Genomic DNA, 22,139 nt, shown 5'->3' with positions numbered 1-22,139 from the left:
TCACACCACAAAATTTTGTAAGAGAACTTTTAAGCCAATCCGGAGGCTGGACATGTAATTAGCAAAAACGGACCATCCAATAGCAATAAAAGCATGAAAAGAGGCGTTCTGTGAATTCAACTCTCGGCAACCGAGAGCGAGCAACTGTCATGGTGGCCTGCCTCGTGAAGGTGTCTTTCAGCAATCCTGGTCCACATTCGGTCACGGGTGCTGGTCCGCAAGCTGATGAGCCCATTCGCAGTGAAGCTCTTGTCTCCCTGCTCGTCTGAGCCATGGTGGCGAACAGCTTGTTTTGGCCTGTAATTGTTCTGCGAGTGGAAATGAGAGAACAAAACCAACCGTGACAAAGCAATGCGGGCGAGTGCTTGAATTATACGCTGTGAGAGCACCTACTTCGTTCTTTTTTATTTATTTATACATCTCCTTCATTGATGCGATGGCACGGTCGCTAAAGGCAGCGTACACGACACGCCGCTGCAATCAGCGAAGTGGAGTGGGAGGAGACGAGACGCATTGTCAGCGAGACGGTGAGAATTGTGTACGAGATATCCGAAGTCTTTATCCATCGACCATTGAGGGTCACTGATTTGCACACGCCCGTCGTGCATGCGCCGCATACGGTGCCGCTAGAGCGGTCAACAGTCCTCGCACAGCTTGTGATTCGGCCAAATGTATGTAGCTGCACGACTGTCTTTGCAATCAGGTAGCTAATTGGCTGGCAGGATCTCTGCCAGCACATGGGGCTGTCTGCGAAGAAGCGCAAACGGAACATTGTGCGTTTCTCCGTTTCTTGATCTTTCGCCCCGTTTTTCTCCTTCTTTCTCATGATAACGAAAAACATCTTTCAAGGTAGCCTCAAGCTGGTCTCGGCTTCCCTTGAGGTAACTCAGCTGATGGGCATAAATTGCGACTTTATCCCTCTCTTCCTCATCCATTGTCTGCCTCGACAAAACTAGGAACAAAACTAGGTGCGGGGGTGTCTTTTTGCTGAAAAAATGACCGTGCCTCATATTCACACGCACACACAAAAATCCACTGGTGTAACAGCGGGGATGAAAGTACGTCTTTTTCTTTGACAGCATTCGCTTTCACGGAACATCACTTCCCTGCTAGCTTGTTGCGTGTACGTATCTGAATCGTACAACTATTGCGTCCTTTTAAACTTTTAAAGCATTGCACTTGGAATATATATATATATATATATATATATATATATATATATATATATATATATATATATATATATATATATATATATATATATATATATATATATATATATATATATATATATATATATGGTGTGTGTGTGTGTGTGTGTGTGTGTGTGTAAAAGCCACTGTTCCCTTGTTTCATGTCCTGAAGACCTGCTTGCGTGCATTGATGAAAAGTGTCGTTATGCACCGTTATAAAAACTCGTTTCAATGCGCTGAACTTTCTCAAGTTACATAGTTACAAAAATAAGTGGCCAGCAGCTTTCCCACATATGCATACTTACCGTGTTCACTCACCACGAAAGAACTTTTGAGAAGCACTTTAGAAACGCGTTGCTGCATGTATTGCGAAATTGCAGATCTCAAGTCGCATTGCTCTTCTAGACCGTAAGATACGTGTTCAAAATAATAGTATAAACAAAACTCGCATAGGCAATTTCTATAGATGGTGCTGATGTGCATCTTACAGGAAAATCTGCAAAGAGTGGCGTGTAGCTTCACATATTCGCTTCTTGAGAATTTGCTGCTTGTTACTGAGTCGTTATCATTCCGCTTACAGTGTGCGGCTTCGTTTCCGCTCGTATAGCAAAGATATGGAACCGACAAGTTGAGAAACTCAGTGAGGAGCCTTGCTTTTGGGCTTGAAAGTCTATATGCAAATTTGGTACCTTTGATGGCTATTTACAGCAATTTTGATTTTTTTTCGTTCAGACAAAACGTCCTTCTTTTTTTCTTTTGACAAGGGTCGCATCGTTAGGAAGCCACACGACATGCGTTTAAGCCGAGCCGCACATGCGGGCCCTCGGACCCGCACGTCGCTATGGTGGATCACGAGAAGACCCTGTTTATACAAAACTGTCCGGCGAATGCGAGCTCACGTTCGCTTAACGACGGGACGCTGCGGAGATTTGTCTCCGTGGGATTTGCAGCGGGGAATTGTCCTCTATCGCCATTGCCGCATCCGATGTCTAGCCCACTTGGCTGAATCTCCATTAAACGAAATGAAATAAAAGTATCCTCGGACCGCCTCTACTCGCAGCTTCAAACACCCGCCATTGTTGTCTCCCCGCGCGTGAGCAGTTCATGCATATCTTGTTTTCCACCCCAGATGCGCATTATAGTTGTCGTTCCCACTATTGCAATGATGCGCACCGACGGTCTTATTCCAATTCCGTACGTGATAACTTAGTAAATACGTTGCAACGTTCCTAGTGCATTATTCAAGCGAGATCCGTTCTGAAAACAAGAGAGCTTACACACCAGCACTGTTTTTTAACCTCTTCACAAGGTAATGGGACCCTCGACCTCCCCGACATTGACCGCATTGTTGTTATTGCAGAGAACAGGAAATGAAGACATAGTGCTGTCAATATTCTCGATTGCTTTTCACTTCTGGGCAGCAGTGTTGTGCTGTTCTTGGGTGAACGTATCATAATACCCCCTTGTTCTCAGTCGCTCGCTCACTATCTATAGTTGTTATAAGCGTATGAACGCCGGTGCATGAAGCGTCGAGCTTGCAACGTATATAATTGTCAAAAAACAAATGTTGCCACGCTGGAAAGTGCCTAATCGATTTGCGCAGATGTCGATGTCTCCTTCGTGTGCTTTTTATCATCCTTGCAGAAAGGCAATGATTAATATAGGCGTACCCCTATCAGCTCACGGGCATACTGGTTTGTTATGCGCAACTACAATCTTGCCGTTTTATGGGGCTTTAATCTTAACGTATATATAAATATTGCATTGGTGTAACCCTATGCATTCGCGTTTTCTTGCAGTTTATTCTTCACGTTGTAACAGGGTTACATCTATGTAAATGCTGCTAAGTTGACGCAGCAAAATGGTACATATTCTGCATTTCCGTTCTTGATGGGCTTGCTCCCGCGCTGATGTATACATGTGCGTAATGCCGTGCTTGTCATTGATTGGGGTATGCTTTTCAACATCGAAGTCCAGTTCGACTAGACAGTCACGATGCCAGTCTACACGGACGCATTTGCGGAAAAGCCTTAAGTCTACAAGATCACTGGGAGTGTTACTCGAACCGCGACCTCACCGAAAGCTAACTCTCCCGAAACCCTGCAACATCCATACAGCTGATGCGCTTGCACCAATGAACAAACAGCTCCAACCAGAGTGCGTTAATAAACCCGGGGTTCGAGACAGCTGGGTGCTCTGTGATATGGCTTTGGTGCTTGCTGGATAACGAATCCAAGGAAGCCCCAACGCCCGCCCTTTTCGGTTGACCCATCCCCTGTAGTTGGATTGTTCTATTAGATTTCGGTGGCTTCTGTGTAGGCGCCCCCGCTCGCTGCCCCAACACGTGCACGAGAGGCCTTCTTGCGAGCGCGCGTGTCTGGCATGGCCGATCGGCGCATAGCCGGCGCCATCCATCAGGAGAGCAGTGAGGCGAGACCCTCGCGAGGATTACGAGGCCGTAGCCGCAGTCCCGGGCCGTTGACGAAGCCAAGCCAAGAGCGGCCAGCCAGATGCGCCTTGCCATCACGGTGCCGAAAGGGCGGTTGCGAGAAAATGCGTTTTCATCCCAAATTACACGCGCTGCCTGCCAATGCCTCCTCCTTACTTCGTGGCCCGATCATGCTTGCTCCGCTTTCTTTTTCGATGGATTTCTTCCCTCCACCTTTCTTCTCGTTCCCAAGGCTGACTCTCAGTTAATCGCAGTGCTCCGCCATGCGTTTCCATTGACTTCTCTCCACGTCCATCTCTTAGTTATAGATGGACGTGAAGGGTACATATGCTATACTTATAGTAGCGAATGCCCAGCCGCGATTTCGGCTGCTTTTCTCGAATTTAGCCGACGCCCACAAACGAGCTTTCCAACAACGTCAAAAAGGTTTATTTTTTTCTTATTCTAACTGTACCACCCGTAAGTTTTAGGATCACCGCTAGATGGCTGTCAAATAAACTTTGCGATTTTGATTGGGAAGATTGCTCTATCTTCGCTATAAGGCACCCTTTCTTCTAATCCTTTTTCTCGCGTAGTAATTGAGTTGTTTTTATATCGGTTGAGTCATTATAAATCTGAGACGGGTGCTTCAGTTTGTGGATGGTTGACCAGTCTGTGGACTTCGCATATGCTAAGATAGGCACATGAGTAACTTCTGGTGTGGCCATTGTACGCTGTTATACAATTTACAATAACTTACTTCACCAACTCTCATCAGGGTCGCTACACGTAGACCACTGGCATGCCGTCGACATCAAACCGCTGTCGATGACACAGCCCAAGTCATATATGTCTAGATGCATTTGCTCCTAAAAAAACAACAATATAGAAAATGATTGCCAAGAAGCAAAACCTAGCCTCTGAAAAAATTATTTCACCAAAAAAGATGTTATCCTTGTGAATCCCGAGATAAGATTGTCATCGCTCCGGGGTTAAGCGGTGGTGCAGTTAGCGGAAGGCGAAGAGCAGCAATGGTTCATCGGAATGCTGTATGCCTCCGTTATACGACGTACACCAGACAAGCGGGGTCGACCTCGGCCCAGCAAACTAAACAGGCGTCCTTCGACAGCATACGAGGGGATGAACAGAGCGATGCACCAGGATGTGATCTCTTGAACGTGCGTGGCCGATGCCGAGTTTTTTTTTTTGCCGTGACTCGCAATTATGCGCGTAGTATGCACGTGGTTTTCTTGGATATATATATATATATATATATATATATATATATATATATATATATATATATATATATATATATATATATATATATATATATATATATATATATATATATATATATATGCATTCGCCTTCGGTAGAACCAACTCTCGCTATGAGCAATGCCAGGCCGCACCCGCTACCCGACCACCGTCTCCACTCTGTCTGCGGACTCGCTTATTTGTGGCTCGCTTATTAAGGTCAGCCAGTGCCTTCCAGCCCCACGCGCGTTGCGTTGCGTCCTAACGTGTATGGATTGTGCGTGAAAAAATGCACAAGAACGGTCGTAAAGAGCGTGCATACGGGCTCCTGTTTGTCGTTAGCGATGTTTCTCTGGCACGAGCAAATATTAAAGCCCTTCCAGCGTAGCCCCGGCTCTGGCATTGGCGTTGACAAGGTATCTCTTTGATTACAGTTCCTGGAGAGTGCATTCAGCGCTTATGAGACGCTTTGACGAAAGCCACGTGAAGCCAACGGATAATGGTGCTAGGGAAAAGCACACGGGTCGTAATGCGAAAGTGGTCGATTCGCCTCCAGCGCCGCCGAATTGTTCTTTCGACCATTTTATTATACTTATATAATAATTACCGAACACGAGTAAAACAACTGCAGGTAAGCACGCCTATGCAAATTTTTTGCTTTGCTTTCTGTATGTCTCACGTGGTTCGTTGCAAAAGAGCCTCGTTGGGTTTGTTTTCTTTCGTTCCTTTCACGAAAGCCGGTTCTCGTGACTGTGACAGAGAGAATGCTCAGGAGAGGATGACATTTGCTTCCCCTGTTTTTTCGTAAAGATTTTACGCCTCACAGATATCAGTGGTGGCATCGCAACCGAAAATTGTGAGGCCGGCAAACGAATGCGCCGTGGAAAGATCGCCGGTCATATCCGTATTCATACGTGCTGTTTTCCGAAAACTAATGCTCTCTAGATAACGGGCTCGCCGGCAATCGGCCGTTTCCGATATGACAATCTGATCTTTCATCGAGCTCACTTGTGGTTTCACTCTGCCACCATTTATTTTTGGCTAGAAACGAAAGAATTACCATTGCTTTCGACGCCCCGCCGTGGTGTTCTAGTGGCCAAGGTACTCGGCTGCTCACCGGCAGGTCGCGAGATCGAATCTCGCCTGCGGGTGGCTTGATTTTCGATTGAGGCGAAAATGTTGTATGCCCGTTTGCTCAAATTTAGGTGCATGTTAAAGAACCCCAGGTGTTTGAAATTTCCGGAGCCCCCCACTGAGGCGTCTCTCATAATCATATGGTGGTTTTGAGACGTTAAATCCCACATAATAAATCATCATTATTTCATTGTTTTTGACGGCAGCGAGTTAAGCGTTGCGGTGCTATTCACGTGGATGAAAGTTCCATTCCTGGCATGAAGCAAGCAAAAAATAACGAGGAAGCATTGATTGATTGATATGTGGGGTTTAACGTCCCAAAACCACCATATGATTATGAGAGACGCCGTAGTGGAGGGCTCCGGAAATTTTGACCACCTGGGGTTCTTTAACGTGCACCCAAATCTGAGCACACGGGCCTCATTCATTTCCGCCTCCATCGGAAATGCAGCCGCCGCAGCCGGGATTCGAACCCGCGCCCTGCGGGTCAGCAGCCGAGTACCTTAGCCACTAGACCACCGCGGCGGGGCAAGAGGAAGCATTGAGCAACGCCATAGAAAGAAAGAAAGAAAGAAAGAAAGAAAGAAAGAAAGAAAGAAAGAAAGAAAGAAAGAAAGAAAGATAGATAGATAGATAGATAGATAGATAGATAGATAGATAGATAGATAGATAGATAGATAGATAGATAGATAGATAGATAGATAGATAGATAGATAGAAAGAAACAAAGAAAGGCAGTCGATCTGCACTGCAGGTACACGCGTGCCTTCCGGATGCGGGAAGGGCCCTCGATTTGTCATCTCTTAATGCGCTAGCACAGTATTATCGCAGTTATCCGTCGATGCATGCTCACAATAGCAGCGACCTCTGGGCCTCTACATAAGGTGACCAGCGCTGTGAATCTCGCCCCAACCATCAAACGCACACGCTTCAGCTGGGAATGTATAGAGCCGTTAAAAGCGCATAAAACTCAAGCGTCGTTATCGCTCTTCATCGTTATACAACCGTTACTACCGCAGCGTGGTCTCGGCCTCTGTGCCATTCTTGCAAAACATCCACCGAACCACCTACCGACACAAGGTACACTGTGGCTACCTAAGGGTTCACGGCCTCACTTTATCCTCCTTGTGACGCTGAAAGCTTTTTCACGATGGCCTTGCATCGCAAAGCGCACCTCTTCCACACATTATGTTTTTGTCGCGCTTCGTAAAACCCCCGAAATTGCTTTCCTTGTCCTTATTTCTTGTTTGTCTCACCACCACGCGTCGTGGTAGACCTCCGACGGCCACCCACACACCAGCCACAGGGGGGTCGTTTGGTTTTACTGCACGTGCCTTCCTGCTAGACCTTTTAAAATGTTAGAGTGCCTCGATCTGTGTTTACTTTTCGGTCGTACCCGCACCTATAAAAATATTCTATAGGCCGGCACGTGCCCCATATATCAGGAGGGTGCTCCGCTAATCGCGACATTCCTGTCTCTATGCAAGCTAAAGCACTGCGCTGATATTAATTTCTGGCTTCGGCAGCCGAAGCATTCTTCATCATTTTTGGGGCGGGTGGTAAATGATGAAGGAAAACTCAGTAGGGTTTAATGAGAAATGAACAAGGGACGAACTAGTTCACTTACGATTACAGCGTTTGTTGACCTTTTTGTGGCCCCGCCGCGGTGGTCTAGTGGCTAAGGCACTCGGCTTCTGACCCGCAGGTCGCGGGTTCGATTCCCGGCTGCGGCGGCTGCATTTCCGATGGAGGCGGAAATGTTGTAGGCCCGTGTACTCAGATTTGGGTGCACGTTAAAGAACCCCAGGTGGTCGAAATTTTCGGAGCCCTCCTCTACGGCGTCTCTCATAATCAAATGGTGGTTTTGGGACGTTAAACCCCACAAATCAATCAATCAATCAATGACCTTTTTGTGGCAGTGTATATTAAATTTGTGTGCCCGAACCCACCAATATTAGGTCACACCGACACTTATGCCTTTATGTAAGATCACTTGAAGGCAAAAGTCATCTTCATTTGCTTCTTGGTCTGACAATATTCAACCCCCAATCTCTTCTCCCCACCCTGGTACCACATGGTTGAATGCTTTCTGCACGCAACGCGGTTTGGCATTGCCTCCGGGATCGGCCCGAATTTGACCAAGCGACAATGCCATGCTTTAAAGTCATAATATGATGTCCCTTGCACTTCATAACATTTGGATACTTGTGACATCACGATTACGTCATATAATGACGTCATTATATCTTCATCATGACGTCACAGGGAGACGTCATCACATGGTGATGATCTTTGGCATCCCTCGTGCGGACGCCGACGGTCTAGCGGAAATGTAGCAATAGCGGGAATGTAAAAGCAGTGCCGGGAATCCCTCTTTACTACAGTAGGAATGGTAATCATACCAGGAGATTGGAGAGTGGTTCGATGGCAAGAAGCGTAGTAACGGTGATGCTGAGTGTACGCGTTGTAGGGTCGGACTTTTTGGCGACGCTCACGCCACTGTGCAGGCGCACACCGGTCACGTTTTTCAGTGACTCCTTTCCGGCCGTGACTTGCCAAAACAACCCCGCGAGTCGCTTGTCTGCAAGGAAGCGTGAGCTTTCAACCGTCGTAACTCTGTCGGCCACGCCTTATTCACCCCCCTGACTGGAGTGTTCTCGTGCGAGCCTTTTCTCTCCGAGGTCTTTCTTTCGCTCCGGCACACAGTCATAAAACGAGAGTGCATGGCTTCACGTGGTGTGTAAGCTCTATTCGGGAAGAGAGAGGTTTTCCAGAAGGCAAACAAGGCAACCATAATTACAAAAAAGAAAAAAAAAAGAAATAAGAAAGAAAGCTTAATGCCGTGCTTAAAGTCGCTAATGCAAAATATAGAGCGAGGAGAACGAGAATTATTAAAAAAATGGCAAAGGAACATTTTGTTAGAAGATCCTATAATTTCGATGCTATACGCAATTTGGTACACTGTCCGTAAGCAAGTTCGGTGTCCTGCCCAGTTCGATTACATTACAGTTGCCATCGTCAGTAATGATAAATTACCGAACATGGAAGACCCCTGCAGACAGCCTTTTGACATGGAAGATTATCTTATCCGGTGCGACGTCATCAGGGTGATGGTGGAGATGCTCTCCTTTGCGTCATTCTAAGCCTCCATTTTCGCGTACACTTTTTTCTTGTGCATCGTTTGTAATCCTGTTAACTGCTTATAAGTTGTATGATATTCCAGATGCGGCAATTGCGTTGAGAATCTGAACTCGTTTACTCTGTTCACATGCAGGGGAGGGAGCGAAAAGGAAAGAAAAGCAGGACCAGACGTAAGTCCGGTTTGCAACCTACGCGGGGTAATGGCATATATGGTTTGTAGTGTTGCGTTGCTTGGGTAAGATACGCTATTCTCGATATGCTATTCTCAGATAGCGTATGGTGCGTGCTCAGTGGCACCAAATTATTAGGCTAAGTTTTATGCACCCTGTTCTAAAACTGGAGAACACGTTTTAAACATTCTATAAACTAATACACTATTGACTGCTGCAACCTACCGTTGCTTGCAGAGAGTGACATTGGAAGTTTCCGAAAGACACGTTTTATAGACTTCTGAAAAAGTCTGTTGCAGACATAGGTAACATAGAAATTCCTTAATAGAAACATAAAGCTGTATACAAAGTATGAATGTTTATATGTATTGAAATTTTGACATCAACATAGTACTGATCGTAATTAATGACTGAAATTTTGCCGCGACATATCGGAGCACGTTAAAATAGAGATGAGACAGACATTTCGCTCTCAATTATGTTCACGTGTTAGTGTCACACAAGCAGCGTTACTCTATATAGTTTTTGTATGTAGCTCCGTACCGCAACAAACCCTTGCAAGATATCTTCTGTGTAGGGCACGTTACGGGAAATAAGGTTTATACTGAACATGCACAAACTTTCAGAAGTTACAGTTGATTTTTCCAAGTGGAAGGTTTCATATTTGTTGACTCACTAACGCACCCCATTACGCCTTCTCCTAAGACGACTCCTAGGCAAAAGCCATTTCTTTCTTCTTAGTCGATTGCATCCAACTAATCTCCCTCCCTCTCTCCCCGTGAGCTTTCACAACCAACAATGGTTTCACAGTGTGAGTGAGCGAAACAACGTTATTAGTTTCGCGATAGGCGCTGGTAAACTCAACGCCCACTCGGGGACGGTCAGGTTAAACCTGACTGTCCTTGCAGGGTCCATAGAGTTTCCAAAATTAACCAGAGGAGACTCTGGCACTGCGATCGTTCAGTGGCCATGGGAATGAAGGGTATTACACGGATTTACTTAGTGTTCGTGCTCGCAGGACTCGAACCACACTTGTGGCTTTGTTTATTGCTGTGTTTCGGTTTTGTTTCGAAGGAATTAACAAACCCTTATGAACTTCGTGACCCGTTTTGAAATGGTAAGCCTCAGAGACCAAGGTGGTGAAATGCAACTGCTGAACGTTTGCCGATTTTTGTTTCGACACAAAACAGCGTCAAGCCACGCGGACTCAAACGGAGCCAGAACTATGAAGATTAGACAAATACGTGTAATACGTATCATTCACACGCTCGCCGAAACGCCGTGCGTTGCAGCTCGCATAGACACTAGTGCCAGAGTTCTCTCGTATGTCAGAAATGGTAGCAGCGCCGGCCGGCTCGTTTTGTGACATTATGCCAGACAGTGGGGGAAATCGGCGGCCTGAACGCAGCTCCAGGGAGTCGAGCGAAGTGGGAGAGGACCGAGGACTGAAAGTTCACCTCCACCACGTATGACGTCTGGGTTGAGACAGCGTTTATTCAGCCCAAGGGATCAGCAATGAACGGGCAGCCTGAGACCAAGCGTGCGCAAACACGATGATGATTGTGGTGACACCCAGTGAAAATGAGGACAGAGACCCAGGCGGATGATGATGATTATGTTAATGCATATATGAAAAGAAGTGCATGACGAATACCCACAGTTTTTATATGAAACTCTATGCGCGGACCCTCCGGACAGCCATATTGTGAGGTCAGGTCCTAGGCCTTAACGAGCTCCATCTCATCTTATAGGAAAGGAACGCAGCCCCACAGGGTATTCTTGAAGTCCGCGTAGGAAGCTTTCAGTACAGCTCAAGTCATTTTGCAGTGACTCCGGGATCGGCTCACCGTTGTCCAAGCGACCGTGTCCCGTGATGACATCTTCATGCGAATTAACTATAAGTGAGGACATGCGGTGACGTCGTCACGTGATAATATTTTGCATCACTCACTCTAACACCGTCGACACTACTGACGCTGGCGGCTACTTCCCGCGTTTGATGAGCGCGTTTGATGAGGCATCTTATAATTTCGCTTGGAAATGTCATAACCAAGATTGTGTTTAAGCATCATTTCAGAATTATATCGTGCCATTGCGTACCACTAATTCTTGAACGACAGGTAATGCGAATCACATTGTTACAAGTCGGTGGCGTTCACAGTTGCGTGGCATCTGGTGGCGTTGCAACTGTACCGCGTTGAGTTGCATGGTTCCACGTGTACATAGAAAGCTGTGCAAGGTGCGATAGGGTGCTACAGATAAGCGGCCGCGACAATGTGTATGCCTTCTTGAATGACGTGGCTGGCAGTGAGCCGCCTAACGACGTCCGAAATCGATCTCGGCTTTCTTCTCTTGAGGCCCGATGTCATTTTTCTCGGGCAATTCTTTACCGTTTCGCTTCCGTCACTCTCTGTCTCCGTGCACCGTTGGGACACAAAAAGGCTGCTAGCCCTAATGGATCCTTGGGTTTGTGCCGAAGGCCTGTAGTGATGTGCAGTCAGTTCGGGAAGTGTGTAGTTCAGAATTCTCTATAGGAAGGTGGGAAGGGGGAGGGGGCAAAGTTTCTTCACAGAGACCCATCTCCAGCCCCCATGGGTAGATTCCAAAACATGACATGCTTTACAATGAATTAAAAAATAAAATTAAGCGATGATATGATGGCCTGAATTAAGACCCCTGCTTTGCGATAGTAAATATTGGAAGTAAGCAGTTCTGGGAAGACAGGCTCAATGGCCCTCTATTATTGTAAATAATTTTGCTGATCCATAGCGCTGCCCTTTAAGAAACGATGGAACAGACCTGACTCGGTGAAATTGGGAGGCAAACTTAGCGCTTGCACTTGCATTGCCCTAGAAGGGGGGAGGTGGGGGTGCCACCACTCCTAAACTTCCTCCCCATGCACACATCTACGGCTGTCTGTGCTACAATGATTTATGATAATGATAACTTTCTAGGGTTAAACGTCCCAAAACCATGATATCATTATGAGAGATACCGTAGGGGAAGGCTGATAATTTCGTCCACCTGAGGTTCTTTAACGTGCTCCTAAATCTAGGCACACGGTCCTCAAGCATTTTCGCCTCCATCGAAATTGTGGCCGTTCGTCGCTGCTAGGATTCGATACCACGACCTGTGGGTTAGGAATCGAGCATCGTAAACACTAGACCACCGTGGCGGGTGTGTACCCTGATTTGTGCAGTCATGACATTATGCGTTGTGCTTAGTCTGCGAGTCGGGGCTCTTATAATGCATAGTCACGTTGTCCAGGTATACCCAAGTACGCATATACGCATAGGTGTGGTATGTTGCAGCTGCTGCGCGCATGCTGGCAAGCGGGACCCGGTGACTACGACGTCGTTGTATTAGTTTACTCACGTCGAAGCCACTCGCTCTTGACGCTTGTCACACGTGTTTAGGCCAACCAACTTGCGGATAGTGCATATGAGGAAAACTGCCGTGTCCCACTGAGACTTAGTACGTATAAAACATAAGTCTATAGCGGAGATATTGTGATTTAACGACGTACAGATGAGAAACGCATGTGTCGTTTTCTGCAAACATATGCTCCTCTTTGTGAGTTTTTGTTCTTTTGTTCACTTTTTCTTCTTTAATGTAGGACTATCTTTTATTTTTTTATTCTGAAGACACTGTGCTCCTTTTGGTGACAGAAGAAGGCTCGGTGGTTACAGGTACGCATATTTTTTTCTCTTTCTGATTCGGAGTTTGCGATTACTCATGCTTGTAATATAAAAGACTGCGAATGAATGTACTGCGTCATGCTTCTCGTTGCATTTGACGCTGTCCGGGACCACGGTTGGCAAGCAAGGGCTGGAGGACAGCTAATCAATATGCCACGAAGGCATTAAGATAATTGTTCTGTGTCCTCTCTAGTTTTTTGTTACTGCTGATCGAAACGCTAACAAGGGTCTGTGCACCTCGGAAGCTAAACCATCACGTTTTACGGAGACAGCATGCAGTCATGTAAAATTGCTAAGGTCAGCGTAGACAAGAACTACGAGGAAAGAAATGAGGAGAATCGGAGGGTGAGAAAAAAAGATATGAAAAAATCGAGGAAGCACGGCAGGATAACGCGTTGTCTGCAACAATGTACCACCTTTGTGCGTGCCTGGCAGTCGTCATTCTCGCATCACATGTCAGCGCTTGTTTCGCGTTATCTGGCACATGCGTGCCTGCATGCAAGAACTGCCTTCTTCGGCGTTTGTTTCTTTTATTTTTTGGTGGTTGTTTGCGTTCTTGAAATATTTCACTTGAGAAAACTCAGAAAAAAAATACTGCAATAGAGTAGTCTTTTGAGCGAGTCGGTATACATATTCATCATGCGTAAAGTTCAGTGCGCACGGGAACGACGGACGAAGCGGAAGAGGCAAACAAAAGTAGCACCTAGTGTTGTAGATATTTATTGGTTCTTCTCCGATAATACTTTCGTTTGAGAGTCAGCACCGGTCTTGTTTTCTAATAATATGTAAGCTTTACTGTCCCAAAACCACCATATGATTATGAGAGAGGCTGGAGTGAAGGGCTCCAAAAATTTTGATCACCTGGAGTGCTTTAACGCGCACCTAAATCTAAGCACAGGCCTCATGCATTTCTGCGTCCATAGAAAGTGCGGCCGCCGCTGCTCGGATTCCTGTTTACTTCATTCGTTTTATCTGTTGTTCACTTGAGCACTGTATTTCAGGCATGACTGAACAAGTAGACGAAAAATTTAGACAGCATTCCTTAAACGTCTGGCTTCAGCCATAGAAAAAAAAGAGGGAATGAAGGGCGGCATTAGGCTGTAAGAATTATAAATAAATGATACTTTTTCTAGATTAAATGAAATTGCTTTTGTATAGAGTGGAGAAAGAAAAGTTTTTTTTTTGGTAAAAGAAATACCGCACGAGTTTTTTCATCGTCGTAGCCAATTGTCGTTCATTGATTGATTGATATGTGGCGTTTAACGTCCCAAAACCACCATATGAATATGAGAGATGCCGTAGTGGAGGGCTCCGGAAATTTCGACCACCTGGGGTTCTTTAACGTGCACACAAATCTGAGCACACGGGCTTACAACATTTTCGCCTCCATCGGAAATGCAGCCGCCGCAGCTGGGATTCGATCCCGCGACCTGCGGGTCAGCAGCCGAGTACCTTAGCCACTAGACCACCGCGGCGGGGCTAATTGTCGTTCATTGCATTCGGTCAAGGCAATTCATTCCAGCAGAGAGTGTTTGCGGCAATTAGGCACATACATGTGAATACAATAAAATAAATAACCAGTGAAAAGCGCTGTACCGAATTTATATTTGATCATCGTGATTACCATCTACAGCTCGCTCAGTTAGTAGTAAATTTGTAAAACCCTAACTATGATAACCACTTTCCCCAGAACGTCTGAAGTACCAAACCCCTTCAGATTTGAGCGTTGCTTTGTAAAATGAAATATTGTTAATGAATAAACACGAGTCACATTGTAGAATAGTTAGAAATGAGTTATAACGGTGACGAAAAAGTCACGAAGTTACCTACTCGTTCGCGTAGGACGACTCGAATGCGAAAGACATGTGCATGATGTATCGCCTTATTCATATTCCTTATCACCTTGATTTCGCACTTTCACGAAGATGAAATAGTTGCAACGGTTCTGGTGAAATGACGCTGATTTCTGCGGCACTTTAAGAAGCATGACATACAAGTCACGCAAGCGCCAGTTTTTTCACATATTTTTAAAATCATACACACGCCGCAAACATAAAACGTACAATGTTAACGGGCAGCTCTTGATTGATTGATATGTGGGATTTAACGTCCCAAAACAACCATGTGAACATGAAAGACGCCGTAGTGGAGGGCTCCGAAAATTTAGACCACCTGGGGTACTTTAACATGCACCCCAATCTGGGCACACAGGCCTATAGCATTTTCGCCTCCATCGAAAATGCAGCTGCCGCAGCCGGGATTTGATCCCGCGACACTGCTGGTCAACAGCCGAGTACCTTAGCCACTAGACCACCGCGGCGGGGCTAACGGGCAGCTCTCGCACGTGGGGTCATGATCAGCGTGGGCACATATCTGCTCTCCCTTTTTTTTTTTACTTTGATTTTTGGTACCTCTCGTGTTGTCATCGGTCATTCGTTCCGCTTCGTCAGGCACATAACGCTTTCGCTTTATTAACAGCAACATTCTGCGTCATTTTTTTCTTCCCTCATTCCTTTCTCTTTCTCACCTCTAATCTTTGTTTCCTCTGTTTCTTCCCTTCTCCCGAAAGAGTGAGCAGGCGTTGTGCCCCTGCAGGTCACAGTCTCCCTCTTTCCTCTGTGTCCTTGTGTATCTGTGTATGCAAATCAAATAAAGAAATAAATAATAAAATACATCGCGTGGTCTATTTGCCCCCAGCGCGCCTGCAAATCATAGTCTGCTGGAAGGGGGGGGGGAAGCAGGCATGAAGGGAAGTTTACCAGGAGGGACGCTGGTTGGCCAGCTGGCACTGCAGGGGAAGTCAAAAAGCGGAAGTGTCTGGTGCACCTAATTCGCTCGTCGGGCTTTGACCAGCAAAAGCTCCATCTTCTGTTTCACTCACTTCGGCTATGTTCCTGGATTTCTATTCCTCCTTTCTGAAGTACTAAAAAGGCTTTCGGCGCGTGACAAAGGCAGCCATTCGGAGAATCACCGTGGAGTGTGACCTTTTCTTACCCGTTAGTCTCGTGAAACGAAGGTGAATAGCATGCGGCATCATACACTTCGCGCGTGTAATTTTCTTTTTCTTTTTTTGTGCACCCTACATTACTGGTGACTGCGCTTTAATAAGAATGCCCTAACGTGGCTCGGGATGGTTCGCGGCAGTGACAAGAGTTCGGCGTTCGTTCGTGAACGTCACTTGCGCGATGGTGAGTGCGTTTTGATTGATGCGCTGCGAGACTGCAACTACGAGCAACCATGAGAAAGAAAGAAAGGTGGAAAGAAAGAAAGAAAGAAAGAAAGAAAGAAAGAAAGAAAGAAAGAAAGAAAGAAAGAAAGAAAGAAAGAAAGAAAGAAAGTTGTGGAAAGAGATGGCGGGGCCTCGGGCTATAGCCAGCTAGCGCAGGTGAACGACGCTGGTTTCTCAACTTGGCTGGGTGCCGGTCGCCGGTGATTTGTCAGCGCGAGATGGATGGTCGCGTAAGCGCACGTGCGAGCTCGTTAAAAGCACAATCGACACACCTTGAAGTGCTTGCCAGTGAACGACAACAAAGGAGAGTGGGCTCTCTGAGCCATTGGCCTCCGGCGCCGGCATACGTAAATTGACGGAGTTCACGGTAGCCTTTGCATCTCGCATTTCGTTAAGCGCGGGACAGACGGTGCGATTTTTCGTGCGATGCGGCCTGCCCCGTCGGATGCGCCGGCACCGGTATGCGGCGTTTCGGGACACGCAGGGGCGAACGAGCTTGACCAGCGGCGGGCTCCACCTCCATGCGATGCCTCGGCATGCACGTTGTTATGCCTGCGAGTCCACAGCGGATGTCCGTGCCTTTGAAAAACGCAATCTGTGTCAAGGCCAGCCCGCCTGACGCGAACAACTCAACGGCGTAAACACGGGCGGCGTCTTTCTGGTGCGCACGTGCAGTGAGTCATCTCAGCCGCGAGCCCGTCTAGTAAACAACCGGCGTCTTCTTGTCTGGTGGCTGACGCAATGCGCGGCGACGTCACTTGTCCTTGGGTGCAGCCACCTGCAGCGCAGCCTCTCCAGATTCGATGAGAAAGAAGGACGCGGCCCAGCGGCGACCTCATTGGAGGATTCTGGCCTCACGACAAGCGGCGTTTCTGGTTGGACATTTGGGTTGGACCCGGGGCATATAAAAGAAGCCCTGCGGCGCGTCGAGAGAGACCCCTTTTTACAGCGGACCCATTTAAGAGCAGACCTATATGTTAGAGAGGAGAGCTCGGCTCTTCGAGTCTCTGTCGGCCCCAGTGCCGAATTGGTAACGCCTCTGTATATATGCTGTACATAAACCTTGTTTAACTCACCGTCGTCTCGTCCGCTCGTCTATCAGCTCTGCGCAGAAGCAGTCGCGAGCTGAAAAACCTACGCTACCAAACGGCTGGTGACCTTTCCGGCGGAGTTCGAAGCAGTGGCGCCTTCGGGACCGTGTTGGCGTCGCCGTCTTTCGAAACAGTGGTTGCAGCGGTGAGATTCGTAGCGCCCTTCGTAACGTCGTCGGAGGCGCTTAGCAACAACGTTCGAAAGACTTCGTTTCATTGTTTCGAAAGTTATTAGAATTTTTGAAAGTTAGAAGCGTTTAGATAGATAGATAGATAGATAGATAGATAGATAGATAGATAGATAGATAGATAGATAGATAGATAGATAGATAGATAGATAGATAGATAGATATAATAGATAGATAGATAGATAGATAGATAGATAGATAGATAGATAGATAGATAGATAGATAGATAGATATAGATAGATAGATAGATAGATAGATAGATAGATAGATAGATAGATAGATAGATAGATAGATAGATAGTAATATTTATTCTGGTCCAGAAGAATCTTTTCCCCATTTTAAAGGGGCAAGATAGCGGGCCGTTCCCATAGGACCGGGAGGCCAAGCCTCATTGCCGCATGCATCGTAAGCCTTCTGGACAGCCCGGAGTTGGTCAAACCAGTAGTGGCTCTTGGCAAAGAAATCAACTTCTTTAAAAAAATATTAGGAATAAAACGATGCCTTCGAGAACGAAAAGCACGTAGCAACAGTGGCAACAGCTGATTCCTCAACGACTGCGACAGCTATACGTATGGCATGGCAGGCGCTGGCCATCACCTACTCTGTTCACACGCGAGCATACGCTCATAGCTTTCTCGACATCATTGATGTGAAGAGCACAGGTGGAAGCGAAGCGAGCCGGCTCACAGAGACGCTGGTGTTGCTATGTTTACCTGCGAAAGAGCCTTGGATCAGCGCTCCCAATCTCGCTGATGATTTCAAAAACTGGCGTTGTCTTGCGAAATATGGCTACACTTCAAACTTCACTTTAATAAATCCCGAGTAGTTTCACGACACAAGGAAAATGTGAATCGCGCCGCCGCAAGTGGCTATGTAGGCAAATCTAGGCTCGCTCGACTCCATCGAATCGCCTGGTCCGCGGTGATGGGAGCGCGACGACAGTGAGAAACCGCCACCAGCGGCGTGACGACACTCATCTCGAGCTGTCATTGGCTGCGGCCATGGTTCGACGCGGCGATGATATCATATGGCTGGTTTGATGCACGCTGGACATGCGATGTGGTGGTGCGATGCAATGAAACGTCACAAAACGTCACCACTTCCGCTGGCGCATAGTCGCGCCGCATGGCGCACGTCTGTCTCCCACTTTAACCGTTTACCTGCGTTGCTGTACCGTTTGCGGTGCAATTTCAAAGGAGTTTCGCTTACATGTACACTGCAATGGAAGCCTAAAAAGATACTGGAAGAAAAAAACTGTAACCAATTTTGTTATGTAGTTTTTTTTCCTATCTCAAAGTAGCACACAAGAATTCGTCTGTTGATTTCTCTGTTGAAATATAGGGCACAGGAACTTTTCTAAAAAAGCAACTAGGGTGAAAAATCAGGAAGAAAAAAACGTGCTTTGTGTCAGCCGTTCCACGCGACTTAAGTTCCTATATGACACTGCGTGTGACTCACTGTTCCTGTAGTATTGCTGAACTTGAGGGTGTGGGTTTGATTGCCCGCTGAGCCCCGTTACGGTGGTCTAGTGGCTAAGGTACTCGGCTGCTGACCCGCAGGTCGCGGTATCAAATCCGGTCTGTTGCGGCTGCATTTCCGATGGAGGCGGAAATGTTGTAGGCCTCTGTACTCAGATTAGGGTGCACGTTAAAGAACCCCAGGGGGTCGAAATTTCCGGAGCCCTCCACTACGGCGTCTCTCATAATCATATGGTGGCTTCGGGATGGTAAATCCCACAAATCAAATTGATTGCCCGCCGAGGTGGATGCATTTCAATGATGGCGAAAGACAAAATACATCTGTGTACTTATATTTAGGTGTACGTTAAAATGCCATGGTGGTAAAAATGACCCAGTGTCCTGCACTGCGACATGCCTATTTAATAATACCATGGGCTTGCAAAGTCCAACGCCAACGATTTTTATTGTGGAAGTGCCTTTCCACGTCTCTCTCTGTTTAACAGCAGTGCAGGCTGAAGAGAGCTGAAAATAATACTGGAAGTAATGTCACGCTCTTTTTTTATCAAAAAATATTTTACCTTCAACGTGAAAGGGCGGAATTGTGACATGAAGATTGCGACGTGCTAGTAAGATCTTCCCCGCTGGTGTCTCAATCGCTGACTTTGGGATGTTTTTAAAGTTCGAATGCCTACATTTTCGAAACTTGGGTGCTTAATCTTTTTTTTCGCCACTGTGGCGACATAAACAAACGTACAAGCTACGAAAAACGCATATAAACGCAAGAAACAATGCATCAATCAAGTTTACTATAGGGTGAAAACGCCAAACAAGTGCGAAACAACAGCTTGTCTTCTTGACATCTACACTAATTTGCGCCCAAATAAATGCATATAAACAGAGAATCTGAAAGGTTCTAGGACGAATGTGAGTTTCATGTTTTATTTTAGCGTACTTACAATTGCTGTTGTACCACAGCCCGCGCTCTCGTGCATTCACAACTTGTTCCCAGAAGGCCTTCACGACTTGTTCCCAGAAAAGGCCGAGCCACATTGCGGGTCACCGCAATGTGGCTTGGCTCTTTCGTGACCCATCGAAGTTTTTTCTTGTTTTTTTAAAGACAATAGTCTTTCTTTGGGACCCTCGACGCAAATATATTGGTCTGTCTGTCTCTCTGTCTGTCTGTACGTTTGTCTATTTGTCCACTTTTAACGGCATTGGGTACTTGAAACGGCCGACCACATCAGCAACACCCACCAATGTTGCTCAAGGTTTAGTGTCCATACTTGTGCAATTGTCAATTAATAAGCAATGATAGCGTATGTCTGGGGCAACATAACAACACGTATATATTCTGCATGTGTATCTTTTAATAGAAGAGGCAAACATAAGTAATTGTAAGGACCGTAGCGCTTATCACGCTGCGCTAACCATGCAACGCTTGCTCAAAAAAAAAAAAAACGAGTGTTTTCAACGCTTTGCTAAGACGAGACGGTGGTGGCACCTACCCGTCGCCTTGCGTTCTACACCTTATCACCTCTGAGACCGGCGCGCGCACACCCTTCTCTGAGCCACGCGCTTCGTTTTGCAAGAAAACTGCCAGATGCCGCTCATGTCTCAAGTGTGACGTGACTTGATGCCATGGAGGTAGGAAAAAACTTAGGAGAGGCCCTGACGTCACTCGTTGTGAAGCCGTGGTGAAGCCGGAAGTCGGCCATAGTGACTGGACAAATTCTCCTCTCTTGTTTACATCTGAATGTAAAGCAGAAGGCGCGACTCTCTCTCCGGCTCGGAAAGCACGTGGCCTGCGCGTGTCGTGACGATTCGAAAATAATGGGACGGGGCTCAACACTCCGGGCCAGCGCGACACAGCGAGTAATCAGCGAGTAACAGCTTGCCGACAACGAAGCAAGTACAAAAGAATGCGCGCCAGATTCACTGACAACGGCGAGTGTTTTAACATTATTAATTCAGCATATGCAACTGTACAGACAACACGATCGGTCGCACGCCTTCTAGGGTTGCATTCCGCCACGCGGCCGACGCAGCGCCCGGCCACTGTGCCCGTGTTCCGCGTGAAACTCACCGGCGTCAGCATTTGCAACCGTGGTGACTTTGACCACGGTGCAAGTGACACTTGAACGCGGTTGCTCTAACCAACGTTACTAGAATTTACTCTAACGTTGAGATTACAAAGCTGGTGGTGAGTATAACAAGCGGCAAAGAAAAAGGTGTTTTTTACGCACACACAAGTTGTTACTGTTCACCTACCAAACACTAAACTACTTGTTTCGTGCACATGGTCGTCATTGCGTCTTGCTGGGCACAACCGTTTCATCCGTGTTCACAAGCAAAAGCACTCCCAAACCATCACTGACTAGCAAGGCGTTCGTCGTCGTCCCGCTTTTTCATAGTGTCCAACGCAATTTCGCTGAACACTTCAAATGCTTCATCCGCGTCATCCGCCGCATGACACATGAATATGCGCTCGTTCTACGCACTGTTTAGGCCCCGTGGTGGACGAAAGGTTTTGTAAACCTTGCTAAGAGCACAGTAACTGCCAGGAGAGCACTGCATAGCCATTAACGCGGCGCAGATCACGGATATTGTCCGCCACGGCTCAGGACGAGACCTGCGGAGACACACATGCCGCCGCCAGCCGCGGCCACTCACTGCTAGACCAGTTACACTGCGCCACACGTAACCATAGCAACACCGTCATTGTGCCCAGTGAATATCGCCGCCACGATGTCGTTTCCTCCACACTTTTCACGTAGCGCGCCGGCTGGGCATGCCCCCTCCTATCTTTTCTTCCTCCGTGCTTGATATGCTCGTTCGCCTCCGCTGCACGTTCGAGGCACTCTAACGCAGCGCCTTTAGAATACCATTCACCAATTTTCTTGCGCAGAACATCAAATAAATTGTTCACTCTCTCCACACGCACAACTATCGTCTTTCGACGACATTTGCAGATTAACATGCAGATACGGGGCCAATTTTTCGGGAGTATGCAGTGTTTCAGCTTGTGTGTGCAGCATTTCGCGAGCAATCAAAATATGCGCATTGACGCACTTGAGACACAAAGGTCATAACAGGATGTATTAGATGGATGTTTTCGAAACTACTGGCATTAATTGTGCCATCACAGCCAG

The sequence above is a fragment of the Rhipicephalus microplus genome, chromosome 2 (genome assembly GCF_043290135.1).
Source record: "Rhipicephalus microplus isolate Deutch F79 chromosome 2, USDA_Rmic, whole genome shotgun sequence".
Classification (NCBI taxonomy): Eukaryota; Metazoa; Arthropoda; class Arachnida; order Ixodida; family Ixodidae; genus Rhipicephalus; species Rhipicephalus microplus.
The sequence above is the reverse complement of the archived record's forward strand: the minus strand, read 5'-3'. Positions refer to the sequence as shown.